Source organism: Salvelinus sp. IW2-2015, linkage group LG15, assembly GCF_002910315.2.
Source record: "Salvelinus sp. IW2-2015 linkage group LG15, ASM291031v2, whole genome shotgun sequence".
In the NCBI taxonomy this organism is placed as follows: Eukaryota; Metazoa; Chordata; class Actinopteri; order Salmoniformes; family Salmonidae; genus Salvelinus; species Salvelinus sp. IW2-2015.
Window position 1 is genome coordinate 65,840,922 of NC_036855.1, and position 13,985 is coordinate 65,854,906.

Here is a 13,985-nt window from a genome sequence, read left to right on the forward strand (position 1 = left end):
CAGTGGGAGAACAAGTATTTGATACACTGCCGATTTTGCAGGTTTTCCTACTTACAAAGCATGTAGAGGTCTGTAATTTTTATCATAGGTACACTTCAACTGTGAGAGACGGAATCTAAACAAAAAATCCAGAAAATCACATTGTATGATTTTTAAGTAATTAATTTTCATTTTATTGCATGACATAAGTATTTGATCACCTACCAACCAGTAAGAATTCCGGCTCTCACAGACCTGTTAGGTTTTCTTTAAGAAGCCCTCCTGTTCTCCACTCATTACCTGTATTAACTGCACCTGTTTGAACTCGTTACCTGTATAAAAGACACCTGTCCACACACTCAATCAAACAGACTCCAACCTCTCCACAATGGCCAAGACCAGAGAGCTGTGTAAGGACATCAGGGATAAAATTGTAGACCTGCACAAGGCTGGGATGGGCTACAGGACAATAGGCAAGCAGCTTGTGAGAAGGCAACAACTGTTGGCGCAATTATTAGAAAATGGAAGAAGTTCAAGATGACGGTCAATCACCCTCGGCCTGGGGCTCCATGCAAGATCTCACCTCGTGGGGCATCAATGATCATGAGGAAGGTGAGGGATCAGCTCAAAACTACACGGCAGTACCTGGTCAATGACCTGAAGAGAGCTGGGACCACAGTCTCAAAGAAAACCATTAGTAACACACTACGCCGTCATGGATTTAAATCCTGCAGCGCACGCAAGGTCCCCTGCTCAAGCCAGCGCATGTCCAGGCCCCGTCCTGAAGTTTGCCAATGACATCTGGATGATCCAGAGGAGGATGTGGAGAAGGTCATGTGGTCTTGATGAGACAAAAATAGAGCTTTTTGGTCTAAACTCCACTCGCCATGTTTGGAGGAAGAAGAAGGATGAGTAGTACAACCCCAAGAACACCATCCCAAACGTGAAGCATGGAGGTGGAACATCATTTTTTGGGGATGCTTTTCTGCAAAGGGACAGGATGACTGCACCGTATTGAGGGAGGATGGATGGGGGCCATGTATCAACTATATATATATATATATATATATATAAAAAGTGCAGACACAGGCAACTTACACATAGACAATAACCCACGAAATCCCTAAAGAATATGGCTGCCTAAATATGGTTCCCAATCAGAGACAATGATAAACAGCTGCCTCTAATTGAGAACCAATCTAAGCAACCATAGACATACAAACAACTAGACTAGAAAACACTCCATAAACATACAAAACCCCTAGACAACAGAAAACACATAAATCCCCCATGTCACACCCTGACCTAACCAAAATAATAAAGAAAACAAAGATAACTAAGGCCAGGGCGTGACACAGCATCTCAATCGGGTTGAGGTCAGGACACTCCAGAAGGTGTATTTTCTTCTCTTGAAGCCATGCTGTTGTTGATTTACTTCTGTGTTTTGGGTCGTTGTCCTGTTGCATCACCCAACTTCTGTTGAGCTTCAATTGGTGGACAGATAGACTAACATTCTCCTGCAAAATGTCTTGATAAACTTGGGAATTTATTTTTCCGTCGATACTTTGGTATCAAAATATATATTTAACATTTTGTTAATATTAAGACAAATATTTGAGATTTGAGATTGTACCATCTTTCAAGAGTCACTGAACCACTGCTGGCTTTCCACTGGTTGCAAAAACAATGATTTGATAGGCAGCTTCAACTTCTTCAATTCAACCATTATTGGTTTAAGATATACATATACATTTGTGAACAGCCTTCCACAACAATCTGTAAGGCACAAATAGCTAAATGAGAGAGCAGCAGTGTGATTCACATCACTGCAATATGAGGATATGAATACCAAGTGACCACCCGTAGGTCACACCACTGCTGGCCTCCTTACCTCCATGCGTTTATCATGTTGGATACTGACAGCAGTCACACCATTGGAAGACAGCTTGGACTGTAGCCCAAAGAAAAGCTTATTCCTGCTCTTTTCCCACGATCCATCAACACATGTGGTGTGTCATCATAGTGGTCTCTGACTTGTGGTCGGACTCGCTCAGGCGGAACAAACTTAAACGTGGAACTTTATTCAATGCTGATTTGTATTTATTATGGATTCCCATTAGTTCCTCCCAAGGCAGCAGCTACTGTTCCTGGGGTTTATTATGGATCCCTATTAGTTCATGCCAAGGCAGCAGCTACTCTTCCTGGGGTTTATTATGGTCAGCAGCTACTCTTCCTGGGTCAAAGCAGGAAGCAGGAAGCTACTCTTCCTGGGGTCAGCAGCTACTCTTTTATGGTCAGTCAGCTACTCTTCCTGGGTTATTATGGTCAGCAGCTACTCTTCCTGGGTTTTATATGGTCAGCAGCTACTCTTCCTGGGGTTTTTATGGTCAGCAGCTCTCTTCCTGGGTTTATTATGGTCAGCAGCTACCCTTCTTGGGGTTTGTTTAAGGCAACATAGAGTTATAACATTACACTTCCCAACACATTAATACATCAGTACTACAACATATCTACAACACATTAATACACATTACTACAACACATTAATACACATTACTACAACATACTACAACATATTAAAACACATTACATACAACACATTAATACACCATTAATACCAACATATCTACACAACATTAATACCACATTACTACAACATATCTACAACACATTAATACACATTACTACATACATTAATACATATTACTACAACATATCTACAACACATTAAAACACATATCTACAACACATTAATACACATTACTAAAACATATCTACAACACATTAATACACATTACTACCACATTACTACACATTAACTACAAACATATCTACAACACATTAATACACATTACTACACCACATTAATACACATTACTACACATTACTACAACACATTACTACACATTACTACAACATATTCTACACCACATTAAACATTACATAACAACACATTAATACATCATTAATACACATTAATACACATTATACAACATATCTACAAGACATTACTACAACATATCTACAACACATTATACACATTACTACCATATCTACAACACATTATATACACATTACTACAACATCTACAAGACATTAATACACATTACTACACATATCTCCAACACATTAAAACAACATATCTACACACATTAATACCATTGCTACAACATATCACACACATTAAAACACATTACTAAACAACATTAATACACATTATACAACATATCTACAACACATTAATACACATTACTACAACACATTAATACACATTACTACACATTAATACAACATATCTACAAGACAATTAAAACATTATACAACATATCTACAACACATTAATACACATTAATACAACATATCTACAACAATTAACACATTTACAACATTATCATACACATTAATACACATTACTACAACATTTACAAGACATAATACACATTACTACAAACATATCTACAACACATTAAACAACATATCTACAACACATTAATACACATTACTACAACATATCTACAACACATTTAAAAACATTACTACAACACATTAATACACATTACTACACATTAATACAACATATCTAACAAGACATTAATACACATTACTACAACATATCTACAAACATTAATACACATTACTACAACACATTAATACACATTACTACAACATATCTACAAACACATTAATACACATAAAATACAACATACTACAACACATTAATACACATGAATACAACATATCTACAACACATTAAAACACATTAACTAACACATATCACATTAATAACATATCTACAACACATTAAAACACATTACTACAACACATTAATACACATACTACAACATATCTACAACACAATTAAACACATTACAACAACACATTAATACACATTAATACAACATATCTACAACCATAAAACACATTACTACAACACATTACTACAGCACATTTAATAACACATTAATACAGCATAATCTAAAACCATAAAACACATACTACAACACATTAATACAACATTACTACCAACATATCTACAACACATTAATACACATTAAATACAACATATCTACACACACATTAAACACATTACTACAACACATTATCACATTAATCACAACATACTACAACACATTAAACACATTACTACAACACATTACAACAATACACATTACTACAACACATTAATACACAATTAATACAACATATCTACACAACACATTAAAACAACACTATCTACACACATTAACAACATACAAACACATTAATACACATTACACACTTAATACAACATATCTACAAGACATAATACACATTACTACATTAACATATCTACAACCACATTAAATACAACACATTAATACAAAATTACTACAACATATCTACAACACATTAATACACCTACTCTAAATCCAACATATCTACAACACATTAAAACACATTACTACCACATTAATAACATTACACACATTATACAACATATCTACAACACATTAATACACTTACTACAACATATCTACAACACATTAAACAATTACACAATACATTAATACACATACTACCAACATATCTACAACACATTAAAACACATTAGTACAATAGATTAATACACATTACTACAACATATCTACAACACAAAATCCATGTGTACATGTGAATAGAGTGTGTGTGTTAGCATGTGTGTGTGTATACGTGTGTCTGCGCCTGTGTGTGTGTGTCTCTGCACAGTCCCCACTTTTCCATAAAGTGTATTTTTATCTGTTTTTTAAAATCTGATTCTACTGCTTGCATCAGTTACTTGATGTGGAATAGAGATCCATGTAGCCATAGCTCTATGTAGTACTGTCAAATCAAATCAAATTGTATTTGTCACATGCACCGAATACAACAGGTGTAGACCTTACCGTGAAATGCTTACTTACAAGTTCTTAACGAACAATGCAGTTCAAGAAATAGAGCTAAGAAAATATAAACTGAACAGAAATCAATCAAATCAAATCAAAAAGTAACACAAGGAAATGACATAATAATGTGGCTATATACAGGGTGTACCGGTACTGAGTCAATGTGCGGGGGTACAGGTTAGTCGAGGTAATTTGCAAAGTGGGGGTCAATGATTTGGCCATTTGATTAATTGTTCAGCAGTCTTACGGCTTGGGGGTAGAATATGTTAAGGAGCCTTTTGGTCCTAGACTTGGTACTCCAGTACCGCTTGCCATGCGGTAGCAGAGAGAATAATTTATTGGGCCATCCACTCACACCGCCTAGTGTGTAGGTCCTGGATGTCATGAAGCTTGGCCCCAGTGATGTACTGGGCCGTACGCACTACCCTATGTAGCGCCTTACGGTTAGATACCGAGCAGTTGCCATACCAGGCGGAGATGCAACTAGTCAGGATGCTCTCAATGGTGTAGCTGTAGAACTTTTTGAGGATATAGGGACCCATGCCAAATCTTTTCAGTCTCCTGAGGGGGAAAAGGTGTTGTTGTGCCCTCTTCACGACTGTCTTGGTGTGTTTGGACCATGATAGTTTGTTGGTGATGTGAACACCAAGGAACTTGAAACTCTACACCAGCTCCATTTCAGCCCCGTCGATGTTAATGGGGCCTGTTCGGCCCTCCTTTTCCTATAGTTCACGATCAGCTCCTTTGTTTTGCTGACATTGAGGGAGAGGTTGTTGTCCTGGCACCACACTGCCAGGTCTCTGACCTCCTCCCTATAGACTGTGAAGAGACCTCTGGTGGCATGTCTTGTGGGGTATGCATGGGTCCAAGCTGTGTGCTAGTAGTTTAAACAGCTCAGTGCATTCAGCATGTCAATACCTCTCGCAAATACAAGCAATGATGAAGTCAATCTGTCCTCCACTTTGAGCCAGGAGAGATTGACATGCATATAATATTATTATTATTTTGCAAACATCCTTTCTGAATTTAAAAGTAATCCTAGAAGTAATCATCTAGTTTTTCAAAAGTATATGTAATCTGATTACAATATTTTAGCTGGTAACGTAACGGATTACAGTTTGTTTTTTGTAATCTGTTATTTCCAAACCCTGGACGACCTCCTACTGCTGCAATCACATGGCAGAAAAGGGATGCAAGGGAAGTATTTATTTTTTACACATAAAACRTGTCTTAACACAAATTCTATTAGTTTTCCTCACTAGGGGGAGTAATTAGATAAATGTCTTTCTTCATCTGAACACGTGTAGTATTAAAAAACGAATGGATGGAAACGATGGGGGAGTAATAGCAGCTGGGGATTTTAACAAAGCTAATCTGAAAACAAGGCTCCCTAAATTTTATCAGCATATCAAATGCGCGACCCGGGCTGGAAAAATTCTGGATCATACAAAGCCCTCCCTCACCCTTCTTTCGGCAAATCTGACCGCGACTCCATTTTGTTGCCCCCAGCCTATAGCCAGAAACTAAAACAGGAAACGCCCGTGCTCAGGTCTGTTCAACGCTGGTCCGACCAATCTGATTCAACGCTTCAAGATTGCTTCGATCACGTGGACTGGGATATGTTCCGGATAGCGTCGAACAACAACATTGATGTATATGCTGATTCGGTGACAGAGTTTACTAGCAAGTGCATCGGTGATGTTTTACCCACGGCGACTATTAAAACCTTCCCCAACCAGAAACCGTGGATTGATGGCAGCATTCGCAAAAAACGCGACGAAGTGAACGCGCACTTGCTAATTTTACTTTTCTATTGAACATACTTCTTTCCGTATTAAATATTATATTTTAATTACATTTTAGGGTACCTGAGGATTGAATAGAAACGTAGTTTGACTTGTTTTAACAAAGTTTAGCGGAAGCATTTTGGATTCCTTTTTCTGCATGCTGAAGTCATTGATGGTGCCAACTAAACAGACTTTTTGGGATATAAAGAAGGATTTTATCTAACATAACAACCATGCAGGTTGTAGCTGGGACCCTTTGGATTGCAAATCTCAGGAACATTTTCAAAAAGTAAGTGATTATTTAATCGCTATTTGTGATTTTATGAAGCCTGTGCTGGTTGAAAAATATGTCGATGTTGGGGCGCCGTCCTCAAACAATTGCATGGCACGCTTTCGCTGTAAAGCATATTGTAAATCGGACAATGCATGTAAATTGTCGACATGTGTCCTGCTGACGGGACGCCTAGCCCTAATTAACTTTACAGTTAGCTGTGTTATCTAAAACAACATCACTAACATGTGTAACTAACTAGTAGTGCTGAGGTGGGTACACATGTAACCAGCCATGTAACCAGACATGTAACCAGTTAAAAGTAAAGTCAATTTACAGGATTGGGATTGCCAGGCATGGTTGTTAGCAGAAGCTGAGAAAAACAGAAGTAATAGGAGGCAATGAGAGAACAGACAGGGGAACGGAGAGCATAACAGAATGGAATCTGACAGCCGTGTGCAGTATGCTAATGGTGCAGGGTTTGGGTCAAAGGTCAATTACATTTGAATTCAATCAATTCAGGAAATAACATAAATTCCAATTCCAACGAAGAACTGGAATAGGGCTGCACGATATCTAATTGCGTTGTTTGTTTTTTTACCAAATATTGCGATTGCAATTTGACTAGTGATATACACTCAAATTAAATTGGGAAAGGGAAAGGGGGATACCTAGTCAACTGAATGTATTCAACTGAAATGTGTCCTCTGCATTTAACCCTCTAAATCAAAGAGGTGTGTGGGGGCAGTGTCACGTTCCTGACCTGTTTTCTGTTGTTTTGTATGTGTGTGATGGTCAGGGCGTGAGTTTTGGGTGGGCATTCTATGTTGTGTGTTTCTATGTTGGTTTAGGGTTGCCTGGTATGGCTCTTAATTAGAGGCAGGTGTTTTGCGTTCCTCTAATTAAGAGTCATATTTAGGTAGGTTGTTTCACTGTGTTCGTTGTGGGTGGTTGTTACCTGTCTCTGTGTTTGTGTTCTGCACCAGATAGGTCTGTATCGGTTTTGCACGTTTGTTATTTTGTAAGTTGTTTGTAGTGTTCACTTGTTCTTATAATTAAACATGTTGAGCACTGGCTACGCTGCATTTTGGTCCTCTCCTTCACCCCAGGAAGAAAACCTTTACAGGCAGTCTTAATCCACATCCACGTCTTCGCCCGGGGAACATTGTATTGGTCACATACACATACTGAGCAGATGTTATTGRGGGTGTAGCCAAATGCTTGTGTTCCTAGCTCCAACAATGCAGTTTATTAGGTAAACCCGTTTACGAAAATGGTTTGCTCCTACAGACAGTGAGTTACGTGGATGTGGCTTGCTATATAAAGCAGGCAGACAGGCATCGAGGCTTTCAGTTACTGTTGGATTGAACTTTAGAATGGGCAAAACGAGTGACCTAAGCGAGTTTGGTTTGATCGTCGGTGCCAGGCGCGCCAGTTCTAGTACCTCGGAAACGTACAGCCTCCTGGGCTTTTCATGCACGACAGTGTGTAGGGTTTACAGAGAATGGTGCAACAAACAAAACACATCCAGTCAGCAGCAGTCCTGTGGACAAAAACAGCTAGTTGATGACAGGTGGAAGGAGAATGGCAAGAATCGTGCAAACTAACAGCCGGGCCACAAACAGGCAAATAACGGCACAGTATGACAGTGGTGTGCAGAACAGCATCTCAGAACGCACAACTCGTTGGTGCTTGTCACGGATGGTCTATTGCAGCAGACAATCACACCAGGTTCCGCTCCTATCAGCTAAAAACAAGAAGAAGTGGCTCCAGTGGGCACGCGATCACCAACAATGGACAAGTGAGGAGTGGAAAAACATTGCCTGATTCGATGAATCCCGGTCCTGTTGCGTCATGCTGATGGCAGTCAGGATTTAGTGTAAGCAGCAGGAGTCCATGGCCCCATCCTGCCTGGTGTCAACGGTACAGGTTGGTGGCAGTGGTGTAATGGTGTGAGGAATGTTTTCCTGGCACACGTTAGGTCCCTTAATACCAACTGAGCAACGTTTCAATGCCCCGTAGAATTCAGGCTGTTCTGGAGGCAAAGGTGGTCCGACCCGGTACCAGATGGGTGTACCTAATAAACTGGTCCCTGAGTGTACATAAAAACACTCGAGTAAACTGTTGGAATCATATAAATATAATAATTTATATTAAGAAGCAAATTGGAAAGCAGCATTGTTCTTGTTTGGAACAATCTGTTGATTACATTTGACCTAACAGAACAACATGCAAGCTTATAGTGAATCTAACAGCGGGGAGGAGGATCTGAGCTACTTGAGTGACAGGGGGCGAGGCTTGTTGTGTGCGGGAAACAGCCGCAAGAGGAGAGAGGGAGAGAATTGAATTGAGCTAAATCACCTCAAATAAAAACAGACAACAAACAGACACACAAAGACAGACACACAGAGACACAGACACATAGAGACAGATACACACAGAGACACAGAGAGACACAGACACACAGGAATAGAGACACCACAGACACACATATACAGATACACAGAGAGACACAGACACACAGAGACAGATACACGGAAACACAGAGACACACAGACACACAGAGACAGAAATATACAGAGAAAGAGACACAGAGACAGAGACACACAGAGACAGAGACACATACACACAGACACACAGAGACAGAGACACATACACACAGACACACAGAGACACAGACAGAAATAGAGACAGATACACGTACACACAGACACACAGAGACAGAGACATAGACACACAAAGACAGAGAAACAGACACACAAAGACAGAGAAACAGACACACACACGCACAGAGACACACACAAATATCTTTTACATAAGGATGGCAATAAATACCGGGCATTAAGTGATGCTAATCTCAATAAGAAGTGACTAAATGCACAAGCTCTCTCCTCTCCCACTGTAATCACCAAGATACTTCACCAGTACAGCTTGATACCTCTCGTCTGACTAGTCAGGGTGGAGGAGAGGAAACAGAATGATACCTCTCTGTCTGACTAGTCAGGGTGGAGGAGAGGAAACAGAGTGATACCTTCTGTCTGGACTAGTCAGGGTGGAGGAGAGGAAACAGAATGATACCTCTCTGTTGTGAACCTACGTCTCAGTCGCTGGAGGAGAGGAAACAGAATGATACTCTCTGTCTGACTAGTCAGGGTGGAGGAGAGGAAAACAGAATGATACCTCTCTTGTCTGACTAGTCAGGGGGATGGGAGAGAAAACAGAATGATACCTCTGTCTGACTAGTCAGGGTGGAGGAGAGGAAACAGAGATTCATACGGCTCTGTCTGACTAGTCAGGGTGGAGGAGAGGAAACAGAATGATACTCTCTTCTTGTATGACTAGTCAGGGTGTGAGGAGAGGAAACAGAATGATACCCTCTCTGTCTGACTAGTCTAGGGTGGAGGAGAGGAACAGAATGATCCCGTCTACTAGTCTACTGGAGATCACGTATCTCGTTCTCGTAATGGATGGATAGAGAGGAGGTAACCCAAAGCGCAGCATAGTTAGAATACATTTCTTTCGTTTAATGACACGAAATGAAGAACACTTACAAACTAAACAAACAACAAACCGACGAACCGACGAACGTAAGCTATACTACGACAAGAGTGCAGACACAGGCAACTTACGTAATGACATACAATAACCCACGAACTACCAATGAATATGGCTGCCTAAATATGGTTCCCAATCAGAGAAACGATAGACAGCTGTCTCTTAATTGAGAACCAATCTAAGGCAAACATAGACATACATAACACCTACGACAGACACTGCCACCATAACATACATACACCTAGACCAGACACTGCCCATAGGACATACATACACTAGACCAGACACTGCCCCATAGACATACATACACCTAGACCGAGACACTGCCCCATAGACATACATACACCTAGACCAGACACTGCCCATAACATACAAATAAGAAGACAGGTTAGCATACATTAACTACCCTGAATCCAGAGACTAGACCAGCACCATATACAGACTCACTCACAACAACCTAGACCAGACAATAGCCCATAGATAACCACACTATACACCGTAGATGCACCAGGCACACTCCTTAACCATAAACACGACAACAAGGGAGAAGGTAAACTAGAGTGAATACTTACACGCCTGTGCTGAGATAGGTAATGATTACTTAGCACCATTAATACAGAGACCCCACAGAATCATCCTAGAGCATGGACAGAACCCTGCCACACCTTATACTTGCCGACAGCACTTGCAGGGCGCTACTGTTTAGGTATTTATGGCATACCTGTACAGCAGACCAGCAGAGAGCTTACTATGACTTCGCTAATAGAACTACAAGCTTAATGGAGGCTACTGCCATAGACAACTGCTAGTGCTGAGTTTTATCTTGGTGTATACAGTAAGAGGAGAGACAGCTGTACTGGTGAGATATCTTGGTGATTACAGTAGGAGAGGAGAGAGCTGTAGGTGTAGTATCTTGGTGATTACAGTGGGAGAGGAGACAGCTGTACTGGTGAAGTATCTTGGTGCAGTAGGAGAGGAGACAGCTGTACTGGTGAAGTACTTGGTGATTACAGTAGGAAGAGAGAGAGCTGTACTGGTGAAGTATCTTGGTGATTAAGTAGGAGAGGAGACAGCTGTACTGGTGAAGTATCTTGGTGATTACAGTAGGAGAGGAGAGAGCTGTACTGGTGTAGTATCTTGGTGATTACAGTGGGAGAGGAGAGAGCTTTACTGTTGAAGTATCTTGGTGATTACAGTAGGAGAGGAGAGAGCTGTACTGTTGAAGTATCTTGGTGATTACAGTGGGAGAGGAGAGAGCTGTACTGGTGAAGTTCTTGGTGATTACAGTAGGAAGAGGAGAGCAGTGTACTGGTGTAAGTATCTGGTGATTACAGTAGGAGAGGAGACAGCTGTACTGGTGAAGTATCTTGGTGATTACATGTGGGAGGAGAGAGCTGTACTGTGTAGTATCTTGGTGATTACAGTGGGAGAGGAGAGAGCTGTACTGTTGAAGTATCTTGGTGATTACAGTAGGAGAGGAGAGAGCTGTACTGTTGAAGTATTCTGGTGATTACAGTGGGAGAGGAGAGAGCTGTACTGGTGAAGTATCTTGGTGATTACAGTAGGAGAGGAGAGAGCTGTACTGGTGTAGTATCTTGGTGATTACAGTGGGAGAGGAGAGAGCTGTACTGTTGAATTGTATCTTGGTGATTACAGTAGGGAGAGGAGAGAGCTGTACTGTTGAAGTATCTTGGTGATTACAGTGGGAGACAGAGAGAGCTGTACTGGTGAAGTATCTTGGTGATATCAGTAGGAGAGGAGAAGAGCTGTACTGGTGAAGTATCTTGGTGATTACAGTGGGAGAGGAGAGAGCTGTACTGGTGAAGTATCTTGGTGATTACAGTAGGAGAGAGAGAGCTGTACTGGTGAAGTATCTTGGTGATTACAGTGGGAGAGGAGAGAGCTGTACTGGTGAAGTATCTTGGTGATTACAGTGGGAGAGGAGAGAGCTGTACTGGTGAAGTATCTTGGTGATTACAGTGGGAGAGGAGAGAGCTGTACTGGTGAAGTATCTTGGTGATTACAGTAGGAGAGGAGACAGCTGTACTGGTGAAGTATCTTGGTGATTACAGTGGGAGAGGAGAGAGCTGTACTGGTGAAGTATCTTGGGATTACAGTGGGAGAGAGAGAGTGTACTGGTGAAGTATCTTGGTGATTACAGTGGGAGAGGAGAGAGCTGTACTGGTGTAGTATCTTGGTGATACAGTAGGAGAGGAGACAGCTGTACTGGTGAAGTATCTTGGTGATTACAGTGGGAGAGGAGAGAGCTGTACTGGTGAAGTACTTGGTGATTACAGTGGGAGAGGAGAGAGCTGTACTGGTGAAGTATCTTGGTGATTACAGTGGGAGGAGAGAGCTGTACTGGTGAAGTATCTTGGTGATTACAGTGGGAGAGGAGAGAGCTGTACTGGTGAAGTATCTTGGTGATTACAGTGGGAGAGGAGAGAGCTGTACTGGTGAAGTATGGTGATTACAGTAGGAGAGGAGAGAGCTGTACTGGTGTGTATCTTGGTTATTAAGTAGGAGAGGAGAGCTGTATGGTGAAGTATCTTGGTGATTACAGTGGGAGAGGAGAAGAGCTGTACTGGTGAAGTATCTTGGTGATTACAGTGGGAGAGGAGAGAGCTGTACGTGTGAAGTATCTTGGTGATTACAGTGGGAGAGGAGAGAGCTGTACTGGTGAAGTATCTTGTGATTACAGTAGGAGAGGAGAGAGCTGTACTGGTGAGTATCTTGGTGATTACAGTGGGAGAGGAGAGAGCTGTACTGGTGAAGTATCTTGGTGATTACAGTAGGGAGGAGAGAGCTGTACTGGTGAAGTATCTTGGTGATTACAGTAGGAGAGGAGAGAGCTGTACTGGTGAAGTATCTTGGTTGATTACAGTGGAGAGGAGACAGCTGTACTGGTGAAGTATCTTGGTGATTACAGTGGGAGAGGAGAGAGCTGTACTGGTGAAGTATCTTGGTTATTACAGTGGGAGAGGAGAGAGCTGTACTGGTGAAGTATCTTGGTGATTACAGTAGGAGAGGAGACAGCTGTACTGGTGAAGTATCTTGGTGATTACAGTAGGAGAGGAGAGAGCTGTACTGGTGAAGTATTTTGGTGATTACAGTAGAGAGGAGAGAGCTGTACTGGTGAAGTATCTTGGTGAACAGTAGGAGAGGAGAGAGCTGTACTGGTGAAGTATCTTGGTTATTACAGTGGGAGAGGAGAGAGCTGTACTGGTGAAGTATTTTGGTGATTACAGTGGGAGAGGAGAAGCTGTACTGGTGAGTATCTGGTGTGTAGGAGAGGAGAGAGCTACTGGTGTAGTATCTTGGTGATTACAGTGGGAGAGGAAAGGCTGTACTGGTGAAGTATCTTGGTGATTACAGTGGGAGAGGAGAGAGCTGTACTGGTGAAAGTCACATCTTGGTGATTACAGTGGGAGAGGAGAGAGCTGTACGGTGATACGTATCTTGTGGATCTACACAGTGGGAGAGGACGCAGAG

At 41.3% G+C, this 13,985-nt stretch overlaps 1 protein-coding gene and 1 pseudogene across 1 annotated transcript in view; both read right to left on the reverse strand.

Moving 5' to 3' along the window:
* The window catches only part of LOC111974468 (protein TANC2-like), a 54,289-nt pseudogene extending 53,705 nt beyond the window's left edge, over positions 1-584 (reverse strand).
* The window catches only part of LOC111973858 (transcription initiation factor TFIID subunit 4-like), a 747,250-nt gene that overhangs the window by 513,239 nt on the left and 220,026 nt on the right, over positions 1-13,985 (reverse strand). The gene's annotated exons all lie outside the window — the stretch shown is intronic.